The sequence below is a fragment of the Melospiza melodia genome, chromosome 15, assembly GCF_035770615.1.
Source record: "Melospiza melodia melodia isolate bMelMel2 chromosome 15, bMelMel2.pri, whole genome shotgun sequence".
In the NCBI taxonomy this organism is placed as follows: Eukaryota; Metazoa; Chordata; class Aves; order Passeriformes; family Passerellidae; genus Melospiza; species Melospiza melodia.
The window spans coordinates 2,302,737-2,318,211 of NC_086208.1; the positions used below are offsets into that span (position 1 = coordinate 2,302,737).

Sequence of the window (15,475 nt, forward strand, 5' to 3'; positions counted from 1 at the left end):
TCATCATCTTTTGCCACCAAAACTCTGATTTTTCAAGTCTGATTTCAAGCAGGGAGAGAGGAGATATACAAACTCTGTTGAGCTTGGGTAAAACACAATTTTATTTTTTGGGAGATGTTGTCCCATGATTGATTAACACAATAATGGATCGTGTGGGCTTCTAACCTTTTTTGCCTTACTAAAAGTGATTTTTAGTAATTTAGATTTTGTAATTTTAGATTTTGTTTTCCTTCTTGGACATTTAGCCTTGCTGTATAGATGGGCTGGCTTTGATTGCTTGGTCAGATCACACTGCAGGGCTCACACCAATATTCCAGCTGCTATCCAGGGTGAAGGCAGGAGTTAATTTAGATGAGATGTTTAGATGAAGTTCTTCTCTGTGAGGGTGGTGAGGCCCTGGCACGGGTGGCACAGGGAAGCTGTGTCTGCCCCATCCCTGGAAGTGTCCAAGGCCAGGCTGTACAGGATTTGGGGCACCCAAAGGCTCTGCTTGTCTGCTTTAAACTTGTAATTCTGATGTACAGGGGATTTAGTGTTGACACAAAAAACTTGAGGTGCTCAAATGGTGGTGTCAGCTTAGGTCCTCTGAATATTTTTTACTCCTTGTGTTTTTTTAATGTCTAGTGGCTCCTTACTCTCCACTGTGACTTGAATGAACTTGCTCTGTCCACTTGCAAACCAGACATTTGAGGTTTTTTCCATCATGCTTTTAGACTTACAGCATTTGTGAAGAAACACTCCTGACCCTTTTTTTTTGTCTTTCCAGCTGACTTGCACTGTGTTGATATTTTTTTTCTAGCTGTGGATTTTCACATGGCTAATTCTTGTCCCATCTGTAGGAGTTCCTGAGGAGATGAGGCTCTTATGAATCACCTTCTTTCCCCCCAAAGATGCATCCTCCTCAGATATACACTCTTCCTTGGATCTGCTGGCTTTCCCTGCTCTTCTTCACTGTGAGAGGAACCTTTGATTCTGATTGCAGGGGCCACTGTCACGGTGCTGTTTTGCTCCATTCAGTCCTCGTTCTTTTACAGGCTTCCAGTTGTCCCAAAACCTTCTCAGATCCTAAATGAACCCAAGCCCGAGTGTGGGAGCCATTCTTTGAGGTGCTGTCACACAGCTCTTGCTCTCTCTGCCTTCCTATTCTCAGCCTGAGTTTTGCCTCTGTACCCTTGCAGACAAGGGGGAACGGCTCCCCACTGCCAGAGGATGGGGTTATTTGGGTTGCTGGGGGAGAAATTCCTCTCTGTGAGGGTGGTAAAGCCCTGGCACGGCTTTTCCAGAGCAGCTGTGGCTGCCCCACCCGTGGCAGTGTCCAAGGTCAGGTTGGATGGGACCCGGAGCAGCCTGGGATAGTGGGAGGTGTCCCTGCCCATGGAATGGGATGGGCTTGCTTAAAGATCCTTCCAACCCAAACCATTCTGGGATTCTATGAAGAGGTAAAATCTCAGAATTTTTGTACCTGCTTTATCTCTGTGTTGCACATTAACACCCCCCCAGCCCCTGACCTTTGTTTTTTCACTTGAGGGAGGAGATATTTTAATTTCTTGTTAAATGGCCCATTTAATTTCTGGTTCATCAGACTCTCCCTACCTTTTAAACAATCCCTTTTTTCCTAGAAATTGGCAAAAGCAACAATGGAACTCACTAGGCGTGAAATTACCAATTTCTCCTGGCTTTTCATATGTTCTTCCTTCTTGTCAGATCCATTTGGATCTCCTGCAATGGATAGGTGTCTCTTACCTGTCTGAATCTTCTGGTTTGCTTCGCTCATCTTTGAGCAAATCTCTTCAGGAGAACAGCTTAAAAGCCTGAAAAGCTGACAGTGATTCCACCCTCAAGATCAGCCTGACAATTTCTGTGTTGTGGAAGACAATGGAATAGCTTGGATTTGCTACTCTGAGCATTTAATGCAGGAATTGGGGATATTCACCAGGGAGATGGGAAAATTGTTTTCCTGTCTGCCTCTGCTCTCCTGCTCCTTTTTTTTTCCCCTTCTTCTTACAGTTCTATTGTGACATTCCTTTAGGCTGGGAATATTGTGGCTGTTTACAAAGATGTGAAGGTTTTTCTACAGCCCCAAATCTTTTTCCTGAGGTCATCCTGTCTCTGTAGCTCTCTCTTGGATGAGTTGGCCACGTTGTGTGGGGTGCATTAGAGGAGGCCACATCATTTATTAAATATCCTGAGCAGCTGCTGTCCTATATACATGTTTTAATGTCTGGTGATAAAGCCTGAGGAGTTCAGTGCTGAGGTTAAAAAAGCTCTGAAATACCTGGTTCCTATAGAGCTGCTCCTTTTTCCCAGCCCACAAGGAATTGCTGTGCATCAGTGCCAGAGGTAGTTACATCAACTTGTAGGCAAAACCTATTTGAACTCTGTGAAACCAACCTGCCTGACGTGTTTCCTGGAGCTATTTGTTTTATGTTAGAGAAGATGATCTCTTCCATCTTACTGATTTGCTGCAGAGCTCAGTTCATGGTTTAACCCCTGCCATGCCCTGGGCTGATCCCCCAACGTGGGCAGCAGGACAGGGCTGGGGGGGATTCTGTCCCTCTGCTCTGCTCAGGTGAGACCCCACCTGCAGAGCTGCCCCAGCCTGCAGGGATCCAGCATCAACAGGACATGGAGGTGCTGGAGAAAATCCAGAGGAGTCCAGGGCTCCAAGGGCTGGAGCCCCTTTGCTCTGGAGCCAGGCTGGGAGAGCTGGGGGAGCTCACCTGGACCAGAGAAGGCTCCAGGGAAACCTCAGAGCCTAAAGAGGCTCCAAGAGAACTGAAGAGGGAGTTGGGACAAGAGCCTGGAGTGCCAGGACAAGGCAGAATGGTTTCCCACTGCCAGAGGCCAGGGTTAGATTTGATATTGGGAATAAATTCTCTGTGAGGATGGTGAGGCCCTGGCACAGGTAATATCTTGTTTGTAGAAATAAGCCAGACTCACTGTTCCTTTGTTTTGCACATTCATTTCTGAGTTACAAGTCAGAGGATAGATTCAGATAATTTCAGCTGTCATCCTTCACATTAATGGAGGGCTCACAACAGGGAAAATTAACACAGGAAATCTGTCTGCATCAGTCTTGTGCTCAGCAAGGAGGGGTTCATAGATTGACTCATTGATTTGTTCAGGTTGGCATCACCTTTAAGATCATTGAGCCCAGCCATTAATGTTACTTCTCATGTCTAAAATTCTTTAGGTGGGTTTTGGAAGAGTAGCAGTTTGGAAGAATAGAAGTTTGAAGTCTCTCAGACTTGCTGGATCTCCAAGCTTTCATTCCTCATCACTCAAAATTCCTTCCAGATCTGACTGCTGTTTGTTTGGATCTATTACAACAAATAAGAGGCAGTTCTCTAAAATACAGCTTTAATATCATGCATGGAAGGTGGCAGTTCTGGCAAGTGTCAGGGAAGAGTTTGACTCTTCCCAAGGCTGGAACAAGCTCCTTCATTGTGCAGCAATAAATCCCATCCTGGCTGTCCTTAGTTACCTTCTAACTGTCTTCCTTTGTAATGCACGAGGCCAGTTTAGTTTCTGCAGTTTATTTTTATTTCCTAGATCTTACAAGAACAAGTTTCAATGAGCAAATGAAACTTAAGAACCTTTAACATCTTATTTTAATGAAGCAGAGGCCACAGGCTTTGTAGTTGTCTCTTTTCAAGTCCGGGTTGGACTTCAAAGGTCTCGCCTTCAGGAGTTTCATGATGCAGACTCATCCTTGGTGTCGCTTTTTGGCAGGTCACAGCACTCTGGTTTGTGCTGGGGGAAGGGACTGGGGCAGCACGTGCTTTAGATGGCAATAAACACTTCCAAAATACCTCATTCCCCCAGCTGGTGAGGCTCCTGAAAGTGTCCAAGGCCGTGCTGGGTGGGGCTTGGAGCAGCCTTGTCTAGTGGAAGGTGTCCCTGCCCATGGCAGGAGGAGGAACAAGGTGGTCTTTAATGTCCATTCCAACCCACATCAGTCTGGGATTTTATGATTCTTCCCCATCCTGAATAATTTTCACTCCCTGGTTGCTCTCTCATTTTTCTAGCCACCCTCGGCTGGCTAGCCTTCAGTGCTGGGTTGGATGCTTTGGAAGCCCTCGGGTTCTCCAAATGATCATCCTGCAGCTGACATCAGGCCTGGAGCCACTTTGGCATGTGATCCTGCTTCCCAGCTGTCCTCTCTCTTTGGAAAGGCTTTGACCAGTTTCCCATTCTGGAGCAGCTCTGTGCAGTGTTGGCAGCGCTGAGGCTTCAGTTTGATTTGTGATAGATGCACTGCCAGTGAGGTAAATCATCCCTGGGCTGTGCTCTGCATCTCTGGGGGGATATCTCTGCTCAGATCCCTGGCATTCTGTGATTAAAATCCAAGCCTGGTATTAGGCTCCAACACAATTCACAGCTCTCTGGTTTTGTGTGGATTTGCTGGGCACAGTGCTGGCACTTGGTGGATTTATCCCTTCTAAGTGTTAGGAATTACTGGGCATGCCAGAATGGCTTTTCCTGTCATGATCTGGGACTGGGAGTGGGATGTTTTGGAGCCGCTTGTTCTGTTTTTCCTGATGCTTTAACTTTATAGGGACAGTGTGATTGAAGATGGGGGTTTGGTGGAACTTGGCTGCTGCGGTGACAGCTACAGGTTTTGGCTGGGGGACCTAGGGGTGATGGCATCCTCCTGGCTGGGGCCTCTGCAAGGACAAATTTATTGAGAACAGTGATGTGCAGGGTGGCTGTTTGATGTTCAGGTGGCCTTCTGTGTCACCATCTGTTTGCAGAGGCATCAGGGGATGGAGCCTGACTTCCAGATGCCTTTTGGACCATACACACTCAACATGTAATGTGAGAAACCTTGTGCCTGGTTGGACTTGGTGTGGTCATCTTAGTGATCCTGGCTTTGCGTGCTCGAGTTAATGCTTCTGTTTGAATTTCTGGCATGAAAATAAGTTCTTGAGCATCTTTAAAGACCTGTAGGGCTGAGGCAGATAGTTCAGAAATTCCTCAGTGGTGTCTTGAAACCAGATTGTTTAAATTGTATTTTCCTACAGATAGATTCTTGCAGTGATGCTGGACATCAAAGCTCAGCTGACTGCTCTGGTCCTTCCGTGGGCTCGTGGCTGATGCTGACCCTAAGACCTGATACAGTTGAAGAAACTGAGTCACCTGTGCCTGTTTGGCTTGGAAAATTATTAAATGTTTGACAAAACTGTTGGCTGATACACTTTTTGGTAAACTGGGGCTTGTCTTCACAAACTGTTCAGTCAGCCTCTGCTAACATTTACAGAAGCTGGGAATAATCCCTGAGTTCTTGTCTATCTGCTCTGGTGTAGCTGTTAGAAGTGTAGTGTGAGGTGAGGTAGAGGAGGAAATGTGCTTGCTAAGGAGGTGTTCTGAAATATATTTGTGCTGAAACGCCATCTGTTAAACCTCCTTGAGCTCCTCCTGCTCACTCTGAATGTAGTAGTTTCAAGCCAAGCAGCCCTAACAGGATGGCAGTGTCCCATTGCTGAGTTTGTGGGGTACTCAGAGACAGCTCCTCTTTGATGGGTTGGGATCAGGCTCCCCATTTATAGCTTCAAGATCATTTGCAATTAAATGGAGCCAAGTCTGCCATGGGATTTACCCTAGGAACAGTGCTCCACACCAGTATCCGAGCTTCCCATAACTAACAGACTTGCCTGAGGCACAGGTTGGCTAAATTTAGTCTTCCAGCGAGCTTGGTACGACCTTGTGCTGCAAGGACTTTCTACTTGTATCTCCCTCAACACATAAACACTGTTTTTGTGTGGTGGACAGAGCTTTGAGGCTCGAGGATGCCAAACAGCTTTTTGTGTTTGTCACTGGCCAACGCTTCCAGCGTGGCTGTTGGCAGGAATTCCCTCGGGACCTGAATGCAGTGCAAAAGGTTCATGAATGATCTTCTGGTACAAAGCCATCCTCTCCAGTGGGTATTAAGGCTTCAAAGGAGGCAGGCATGGTGTGGTGGGTGAGGCAGATTAGTTGCTAACAGACATTTCTAATTGACAGCTATGCTGAAAATTGGGGCTTGAAAATGGAAGTTGAACCAAAGAGGCTTCATGCAGATGCAATTTCCGAATTGTGGGAGATGTAAAGTTTGCCTTCAAGGTAACATGAAGCTTATCTGTGCAAAATAACTTTTCAGCTTCTGGGAGAATTTAGCAGCGTGTGTGAGCTGGTGCACAGAGGTGGCCAGTTTGGCACCTTGTGTGGGTTTGCTCCTCGTGTGAAGTGAGACTTATCCTCCATGTTCAACTTCAGCAGCTTCTCCTTGAAGCTGCTTCTAATTAAATATATAATGCAACCTACAAGCATGATGAAGAAGATGCCCTCAATGTGTACTCAGAGCACTTCAGGAGCTCTTCTGCCATGCTCAAAAATGCCAGGCTCCCCTGAAGTTGGCAGCACGCTGCCAGCTGAATGGGAAAAGTTGCTGGGAACTGCAGTAGGATTTTGGAGTGTCTGCCATGCTGTTCAGGAGCACAGTGAGTGGTGTGGGGTTTTTTGCCTTCTGAAAGAAACTCATTTGCAGGGGAGTGGGCAAAAACCTTTATGGTTGGCATGGGCATGGCTTGGAGCCATTGGGATTCATCTCTCTGGCATTGACTCAGTTGTTGTTGGAGCACTGGTTTCTTGCTTGCTACAGATAGCGCACATTGTTTTATTTCTTGGAAGGCTGAAATATTAATCTGATTAAGGATTGGGGTCGCTGAGTAATGCACTGAGTAAATTGCAGTGGGTGAGTGTGTGACTACTCCTATTGTGTTGTGCATTTCTGGTCATTGCATCTTTACCAGGGTTGGAAAACATGTGGAGAGAGAGAAAGTGGAGTTGAAGATGAATGAGAAGCTGCCTGTCCTGGGCAGTCTGAAATGCCTGAGACTCTTGGGATTGGGAGGATTACATTAAAAAGCTGGCAGCAAATTTCTGAATGTTGCTCTGTGGCTGTGTAGAAGCTGTTGGTTTAGGAAGCTGGACAAACCCAGGATCAGCATGTCCATGAAATGAATGCTGGTAGGGCTGGGCAGTTGTGTCCATGCCAACATCTGTAATCCAGGAATGGCAGATCCTGGAGCAGACTGCAGAAGTTTGCTGCTCCCTGGATCATCCTCAATTGCCAGTTGACACTGATGCTCTCCTCCTGTTAATTCCACCTTTATGAGCCTCCTGCCTTTCCAGAATCCTGGGGCAGCATGAGGAGGTGGTGTTTCTGAAGAGCTCTGGAGGATGCCTCAGGGATTCTCAGAGGAGGGGAAATCTCCAGCTGTTTCCAGGATACTGTCCATATCTACAGGCCTCCCATGCTGTGCTCTTCAAAGAAGATTTGCTCTACAATGTACTGAGGCTTGTGAGTAAAAGCATTCCAGGGAGGGTAGATAGAAATGGAAAGGAGGGAAATAATAAAATTAGAAATTAGGGATGAAGAAAGGAGTTGAACATAAAGTTCTCGGTCCCTTTAAAAGGGAAAAATTACTGAAATTCCACCTTTCTATGCAGAAAGTGGGAGGAGGTGATCATAATGCCTCTCTTCAGCTTTGCCAGTGTGGGATCCAGCAGGAGCTGGGCTGGCAATCAGCTGGTAGCCCAGAATGGGGCAGGGACAGCCAAGACAAGCACAAGTTAATGTCCTACTCTGTGTCATACAAATTACATGCAGTGTATGTATGCATGTGTGTGTATGTATATGTATATATATATATGTATGTATATAGGGGTGATCCCAATATGTCCCTGGGGCTGTTTCCCTTGTGTTCATGTCGTGGCTGACCAACTGTGGGTTGCTTTTTAGCTTCTGTGCCTGCTAAAATCTAGTTTTAATCAGACACTGACCTATTAAATTAATAACTTTAAGCATGGATGAGGAGCCATTAATGTGGTTTCATACCTAAACGTGACACTCAGTGTTTCAATACTTTCCCTGGGATTGAAATATCCTATTGTGGAATGTTCACAGCTTGAAGTCTTTTTTTGTTACCTCCACAGAGGTACCTGCTGTGCCCAAAAGTGGAGATTTTGTCCTGCCTTTCCCATATACTGCTTGTCAAACCTGTTCCTGAACTGCCCTGAGTTTCTAACGTGGCACAGAGCTCTCCAGGTATTGTTGGGTTGGCTTTCCCCTGTTGCTGTGATGAGTTAGACTTGCTCAGCAGTGGCTGTGATGAGGGGAGAAGCCACTTGGGAGTTCCTGCAGCTCCTTGGTTGCTCCATGGTCCAGAGAGCACCTGTGGGTTTTCCTTCAGAGCTGCTGTTTCATCCTGGGGTCAGTTCTAGGCTGCAGGCATCTCCCCAGCTTTTAGGGCATATCTGGATTGTTGTGGGCTTCACACATGGAGGAGGAGAACCAGAACCAGCAAAATATCTTTAGGTCTCCTAAAAACTTGAGGAGCAGCAGCAGAGGCCCTGAGGAATGGAGACTACTCAGATAATTTAGTGTTGTTCCCTCTCTTTAGAGAGCCATGGTGTCACCTGAGTGTGTGATGAGCTCTCTGGATCTCTCCAGTGAGGAAACAGGATCTTAAATATCTGCATTTGTGTTACTGGCTTGTGCTTAGGTCTGGAGAGGGCTATGAGCTGAAAGAGCACTAAATCAAGAGTCTGTTAATGATTGAGTAATCCCATGTAGTAAGGGGGAAATGTGGAGCAAATCGTCATTGCTGTGCAGGTTGGGAGCAGCGAGTGCTCCAGCAGCTCTGTTATCCTCTCTTCAAAAGGATGTGAAGAACTGAAGCAGCTCTCCTTCAGATGTGAATCAAAAGGATCTTGCAAGAAAATTCCTTAGACTAGAGGGGATTATTTTCAAGGGGTTTTTTTTATTATTATTCTTATTTTTTAAAGTATTACTGCACAATGGTCTGGGTTGAGATTGAGACCTGGAGTGTGAACTTGGCCATGGCTGGCAGCAAATGCCATTTAGTGTGACTTTAAACTTAGGAGGGGTCTGTCCCTCTTCCCAGAGGCTCTGGGAGTGGTGACATTTCTTGTGCAGATGACAGAAGGATATTACCTGTGTGATTCACGAAACCCATAAAGGGATCCTTGAGAAAGAAGAAAATAATAATAATAATACAAAATATGAGCAAAGTGCGGTGTGATAATGGTAATAGAGAGTGTGTGAGCTGCATGCTGTGTGCTTCAGAGGGGGTGTAAGGTGAGTGAGTGCTGTGCAGAGGCACTTGGGGCAGATTGTGAGCAGAGTCTTCCTCAAAGCCTTTTTCCACAAGATAGTGGGAGTTCAAATTCTCACTTTTAAGTATTTTTCATAACTCAGTGTTTAGTCAAGGTGGATGCTCAGTTTTGACCCTTCTCTGTGAACTCAGGGCACCCAGACCCTTACTGGGTGCTGGTGTGGGGTGCCCTTTGTTCTTGCTGCAGGGGAAGCCAAAAGGGAAAAACTCAATTTCTTTGCCATAAAAAAGGAGTAAAAAGCAGATGTTTCATATTAAAATATGTGCTCGTGTTTCCCTGAGCCACACTCTCTCCTTCCTCCAGACCACTGTTCCTTGCACAGTATCTGCAGCTGCTGCAGGGGGAAAGGTTAAATCATCTCAAAGTGAAAAGTAAAATACTCCTTGGGTGGGCTTTCCCTGTTGGAGTTTCAGGCTCTGGAAGCTGTACCAGGCAGGTCAGGGTTTGGGAGCAGAGGCTCACATTGGAAGGATAAATTAGAGTTCTGTTCGTGAGAGTGCCCAGCTGAGCTGTCACATCTCTGTGCTCCCAGGCTGAGGTGTCACCAAAACACATCCCATGGAATGATCTGCTGGAAGCACACAGGGCAGCTCCATGCTGGGGTACCTCAGCTATAGGCAGGGAAAATATAATGAATTTTAATTTAGAATAAGCAGGCCTCTGTTCCTGGTGAGTTAAAAGATTTAAAGAATCTAGTTCCATGATATTCCTGTGTTGCAAGACTCTACTTGAAGTTGCCTTCATGTTTTCTCTGATTTTTTTATTCTTGTATTATTTGAGGCACTGTTCTGTTCCCTTTGATCACAAAGATGGTTAGCATCACTTTGGAAGCCTTCAATATTTTGCTGTTATTGAAGTGTGGGCCCCTGTTATGTGTTAGGGACAGTCAGCTTACTGAGAATATCAAACCTTCATGTGCTGCGATGGTGTTGCAGACATCTTTTATGGAAAATCCTTTCTTTAGGATTTTTCCTCCTGAGAAGCTGGGAAGCCTCAGGAACAAAATGCAAACATTGATTATCTGCTGCTGTGGAGTGCAACAGGTGCATCTGTGATTGGTCTCATGTGGTTGTTTCTAATTAATGGCCAATCACAGTCAGCTGGCTCAGACAAGAGTCCCAGACAGCTGCCTTTGTTATCATTCTTTCTATTCTATTCTTAGCTTAGCCAGCCTTCTGATGAAACATTTTTCTTCTATTATTTTAGTACAGTTTTAATGTTATATATATCATAAAATATAAATCAAGCCTTCTGAAACATGGAGTCAAATCTCCGTCTCTTCCCTCATCTGAAAACCCCTCTGAACATTGTGACAGGATGGCATTAGGTAACTCCAAAAACATTTGCAGTTTTCCTTTTGTAAATACAGAATTGAGATCTTGACCTGTTTGCAGCATTTCCTTGCTGTGTTGGAGGTATGCAGGCTGCTCATGAGTTAAGGGAATTGGGAGAGAGATGTCAAATGGGTTTTGTGAGCCACAGGTTTGTATGATTTTATTTTTTTACCTTGGTGTGAGCTGATAAAGGCTGTTCTGAGCAGTGCCCAAGTACAGTGTGTTACAAAGGCTGACTCTCTTGCTTCAGCTGAGCAGAATGAATGCAGATATCAGCTTTGGGGTGTATTCAGGGAGGAATTTGCAAATTACTGAGTCCCAGCAGGAGCTTTGCTTCAAGTGCAGTCATGAAGGCATTCATCTTTCTGTCCAGCTCTTCCTCAGGCGTGGAATGTGTTTGGTTTTGACAAAAAGGCAGCAAAATCTACTCAACAATGTATGACTTTTCCCCTTTTGACCCTGCTACATTTCATGTTTTGAGGGCAGACAGCCTTAATGTGTCATTGAGGTCCTTTCTGCTTCACTGCTGCTCTGCTGGTTTTGATATCTGCTGATAACCAGCAGATGATGTCACTGATTTATTCACAGCAAATGCTGTTTATTGAGTGTGTGCAGCCAAAGTTCATGTCTCTTTCCCTTCTGCCAAGAAGTGATTGTTTAGACCTGTCTGCCACTCGAGGGTCAGGTCACAGAGCCATCAGGGTGCCTGTGGCAGGACAGTCCCCTCCTGCTGCCATGAGGTCCAGAGAGGGTTAAATGGGGCTGAGGACACCTCCTCAGATGTTGTTCAGGTAGCCAGGGATTGCTGTGGCTGTGAAAACTTTGTGTACAGAGTCTGGAGAAGAACTGGACACCCTCACCAAGAGGCTGCACTGAGAGTTCTCTGTAGCCCTGCAGAATGGCCTGGGTTGGAAGGGACCCACCAGGACCAGCAAAGTCCATTACCTTGCACAGGACAACCCTAACAATCACCCCCAGAACACTCAGGTGCCCACACTGACTTGGGGAGGCCCAGAAATACAAACCACTGAAAGTGGGAAAATGTTTAGTATTCTTGCTCTCTTCCTTCCCTTCCCAAACATGTGTGCATGGGTGCTCTTCCAAGCTATCTGTGCCCTGTTCTTTGGTTCACCTCTTTGCCTCTTGCAGGATGTGACACGAGGTCTGAATGGGATCATCAGTCCAGCTCCTGGTGCTGCACAGCCCCCCCAGCAATCCCACCCTATCAGCTGGACTGATTCCCACCCACTTTTTGAGAGTGCTGTCCAAAAGGTCCCTGAGCTGTGACCATGCCCTGAGGAGCCTGTTCAGTGCCTGGCCACCCCCTGGGGCAGAACCTTCTCCTAATATCCAACCTAACCCTCCCCTGACACAGCTTCATGTATTCAAGGTTTATGCTGAAGCTGTCTGGCAGAGTTGAGGTGTCCTGGAGAGGCTTTACCACACACCAGACATGGCCTGCAGACACCTTGTGTTTTTCCATATCAGTGTGGAATGCTTTGATTGAGAGTCTGCTCATGTGAGCCCCCACTGATCCACAACTGCTGGGTTGCTTTTCACATAAGTCACTTGTTTCTGGAGAATTGCACATCCTGGGCACTGCTGAGCCAGGTTCTCATGGTCTGAGCTCAGCACAAGGGCTGGAGCATCATGTTGGCTCCTGAGCTTGTGTTCCATCATCTGAGACTGGTGGGAACAGTTGTTCCTTTTCTGCTGTGCTCAGTGGTGTGAACACTTTGGAGCAGGGCAGTGTCCATTAGGTTGGAATCTGAATATTGTTCTTGTGCTTTAATTTGGGAAGAGTACAAACACCTCCAGCCTAAAGATGAGAAGCTTTTTCAAAGTGCTAGCCTGAGTTTTGTACTGGTAATAAAATAATAATGAGCTGAAGTATGAAAGATCCAAAAACTGTGTCCCAGCTTCCATGGAGAACTATGGAGAAGTGGATTTGTAGTAACTCCTCTGCTGTGGCAGGAGTCATGTCCTCCTGGCTCAGGCTGCCAAGGATTTCCCTGGAGGAGAGGAAAGACCTGGCTGTGTACTCTAGGTAGCAAATGCTGGCTTTTCACACCATGCCCTCAAGGATGTTAGCTTTTATCTGGAGCTGAAACAAACTTCTCCTCTGCTCCTTGCTTTGAAAGGTAATGTGGAAAATAACCAGCAAGGCTTAAAGCTTCTGGTGGAGCCCTGTTCTCTCACACTGACAGCTCAAAGAGTTTTTGGGGTCTTTGTGGATTCTCCAGCCAGCGACTCTGTGATGTTCAGGTAATGGTTTAGATTGAGTGGCCCCTCGAAGCTCATCTCATTCTGACCCCTACCATGGGCAGGGACACCTTCCCCTGGGCCAGAGCCCTGTCCCACCTGGCCTTGGATACTTCCAGGGATGGAGAGTCCACAGTGTGTCTGTTCCAGTGCCTCACCTGGGAGAAGTAAAGAACTTCTTCCTCAAGTGAGCAGCATGCTGCTTTTGGCCCTGTGCTGGGAACAGACCACTTTGCTGTGGTTCTCTTGACTGATACAGGGGGTCTTCTCCTGAATACAGGTGTGTGGGACCCCTGCCCAGCCCCACACCCCTGACTGCTTCATGTCCTCCTGCCTTTGGCACTCTGGAAAATCAGTGACTTATTGCTGAAGTGCCTGGTACAAAGCAAGGCATCCTCATGGAAGGATCCTGCGTGGCTGTAAAACATCAAGGCCTGTTCAGCTCCAGGTGTGTGTCTCTGGGCCTGAGGCCTCTCTGGAGCTGTCCATGCTAGGACATGCCACAGGAAATGGGCTCAGTGTCTGAAGATGCTAATTAAGTGCAAAAAGGGTTAATTATTTGTCAAGAGCTAGGAAAGGTCCCACTTGCCAGTCATAGTTTCAGGTTTCCTCTTTTGTTGTCATTCTTCATTCTGCCTTATTCTTCCCTTCACCCAGGGATGTGGTCCCTGGATTCTCTTCAATGTCAGGCTTTGCACATCAAGGCTGGATGGAAAGGGAGAGGCTGGAGCTTGTTCCCATGATAAACTGGTGCTCTAACAGGGCTGTCCACATATTCTCACTTGCTAACCATTGCCAGAGGTGCCCTTCTGCTCCATGCCATGCTTGCAGCTAAATGAGGTTCCTGGCCATGTTTAACACGGGCAGGATTTCTGGGTGTGTGGCCAGGGAAAGGATGGAGACCAAGCTCTGCATTTTGAACCTGGGGTTCTCTCAAGATGCTGGAGTCACATCTGTGTGAACGTGGGAGTCATGTTTGCTGTGCTTTGCTGTGCCCTGTTAAAAAAAGGTCTTGGATGAGCTTGGGATGGGTTTTGCCACTTGGCCTCGGCAGTAGGAAGTGGCAGGGTCAGACTGGCACGGGGATTTTCCCACGTTACACTTTGATCCTCTGTAACGTGCTGGTCGTCTTGTTCTTTGAGCAGAACATGAGTAATGCCTAACCCCTGGTTCAGACCTGAACCTTAGGATGGCATGAGATGATTTATTTACCTTTATTCCTCAAGTGAATCATTGTACCATGGAGTGCATTATAAATAGAGTCTTCTGTTCTGCTTCCTTGTTTGGAGTCATCACCAAACATCGGGATTGGTGTAAGGAAACTGAGGAATGAATGAACCCATCTGGAATTTTTATGCACAGCTTTTGGTTTTCTAAGTTTAAGTAGGGCATGTTCCAAGTGGCAAGACAACAGAGCTGAAAGGGTGTTCAGCATTTAAGTATGTGGACTGTCATGTTAATGGGATGCTCCAGTTTTTTGCCCAGGAGTGGATGACAAGTGACTAAATAAAGCTGCAGTCTCTGTTTTCCTGTGAATAGGTGCTTGTGTTTTTCCTTGCTTTGAGGTCTTGGTTGGTTTGGTACAAGTTTGGCTGGTTCTTCCTTGCTGCAGCCTCTGACCTGGTCAAATAAAGAAGAACAAAAGGTGGCCTTAAATGCTTCACAGTAAATTTTATATTGAGGGCTCCATTCAGCTCCCTAATACCTTTTCATTTGTGAGGAGTGAGTGTCACTGCTTGTACACTGGAGTAGAGGTATGTGTTCCTCACAATGGCGCTTGGCTTCGTTCTGAAGCTGGTGCTGGATAATTGCAGAGGAGGATTAATTAATGACAGCTGTTGGGAGCTCGTGAGGACTTTCAAAGTCTGCTACAACCCCACTGAGAAATCCTCCAGGCTTCTGAAGGACAGAAACCATGAACAACATCAGAAAAGCAGGGGTGTGACTTGGGCTGCACTGACCACAAGCTCCTGAAAGGACAGGTCAGAGGTGGACACCAAATTCCCACGTGCTTCAGTCAAAGTGGTGTCACTCACAGCACAGCCACGGTGGCTTCAGTCTGTCTTGCACTTCATGTTGGAGAAAGCAAAAATACCCTCTGTTTTAGGTTATTAATGTGGACCTTTACTGTTACCTTGCTATAATGGAAAAATAAGGATAGAGTGCTAACTTAGCTTGGAATACTCAATGGAGAGCTGTGTAAGGGACTCTCCTGTGGTGTTTCAGAAGGATCTTCTTTAGATGACAGTCAGAACTCAAAGTTGCTTTTTAAAATTTTCATTTTTGTTAGCACTCTCCATGTGTTTTCTTCCAAAGAGCATTACATGCCCAAGTTCTGAGTGCAGAACAGAACAGGCTGTCTCTGGCTGCTCTGGGCAGAGTTACCCAGAAATAGTTTCATTTCAGTTTGACTTCCACGTGTGTCTTACAGTGCACTCCCCCTCAGAAATCACTGTTTGGAGGGTGGTTTTTAAGGAAGAAAGTCACAAACAAGCAGAAACCCCTTGTGCTTCCTGCTGACCAAAGTGCCTGGAGCAGGGCAGGAGATGGAGCCAGCCCAGGCACTCTGCGTCAGGGCAGTTCAGGTTTGGGAACCTGTTTGCCAAGGTGGGGAAGCACAGTTCACCAAATACCAACCCTCCAATTACTGAAGAGACAGAAAGATGTGTTTTTAAAGAACTCACTGACATTCACATTAT

General features: G+C 46.4%; 1 protein-coding gene across 2 annotated transcripts in view; it reads left to right on the plus strand.

Moving 5' to 3' along the window:
* The window catches only part of CSNK1G1 (casein kinase 1 gamma 1), a 99,624-nt gene that overhangs the window by 3,942 nt on the left and 80,207 nt on the right, over nt 1-15,475 (plus strand). The gene's annotated exons all lie outside the window — the stretch shown is intronic.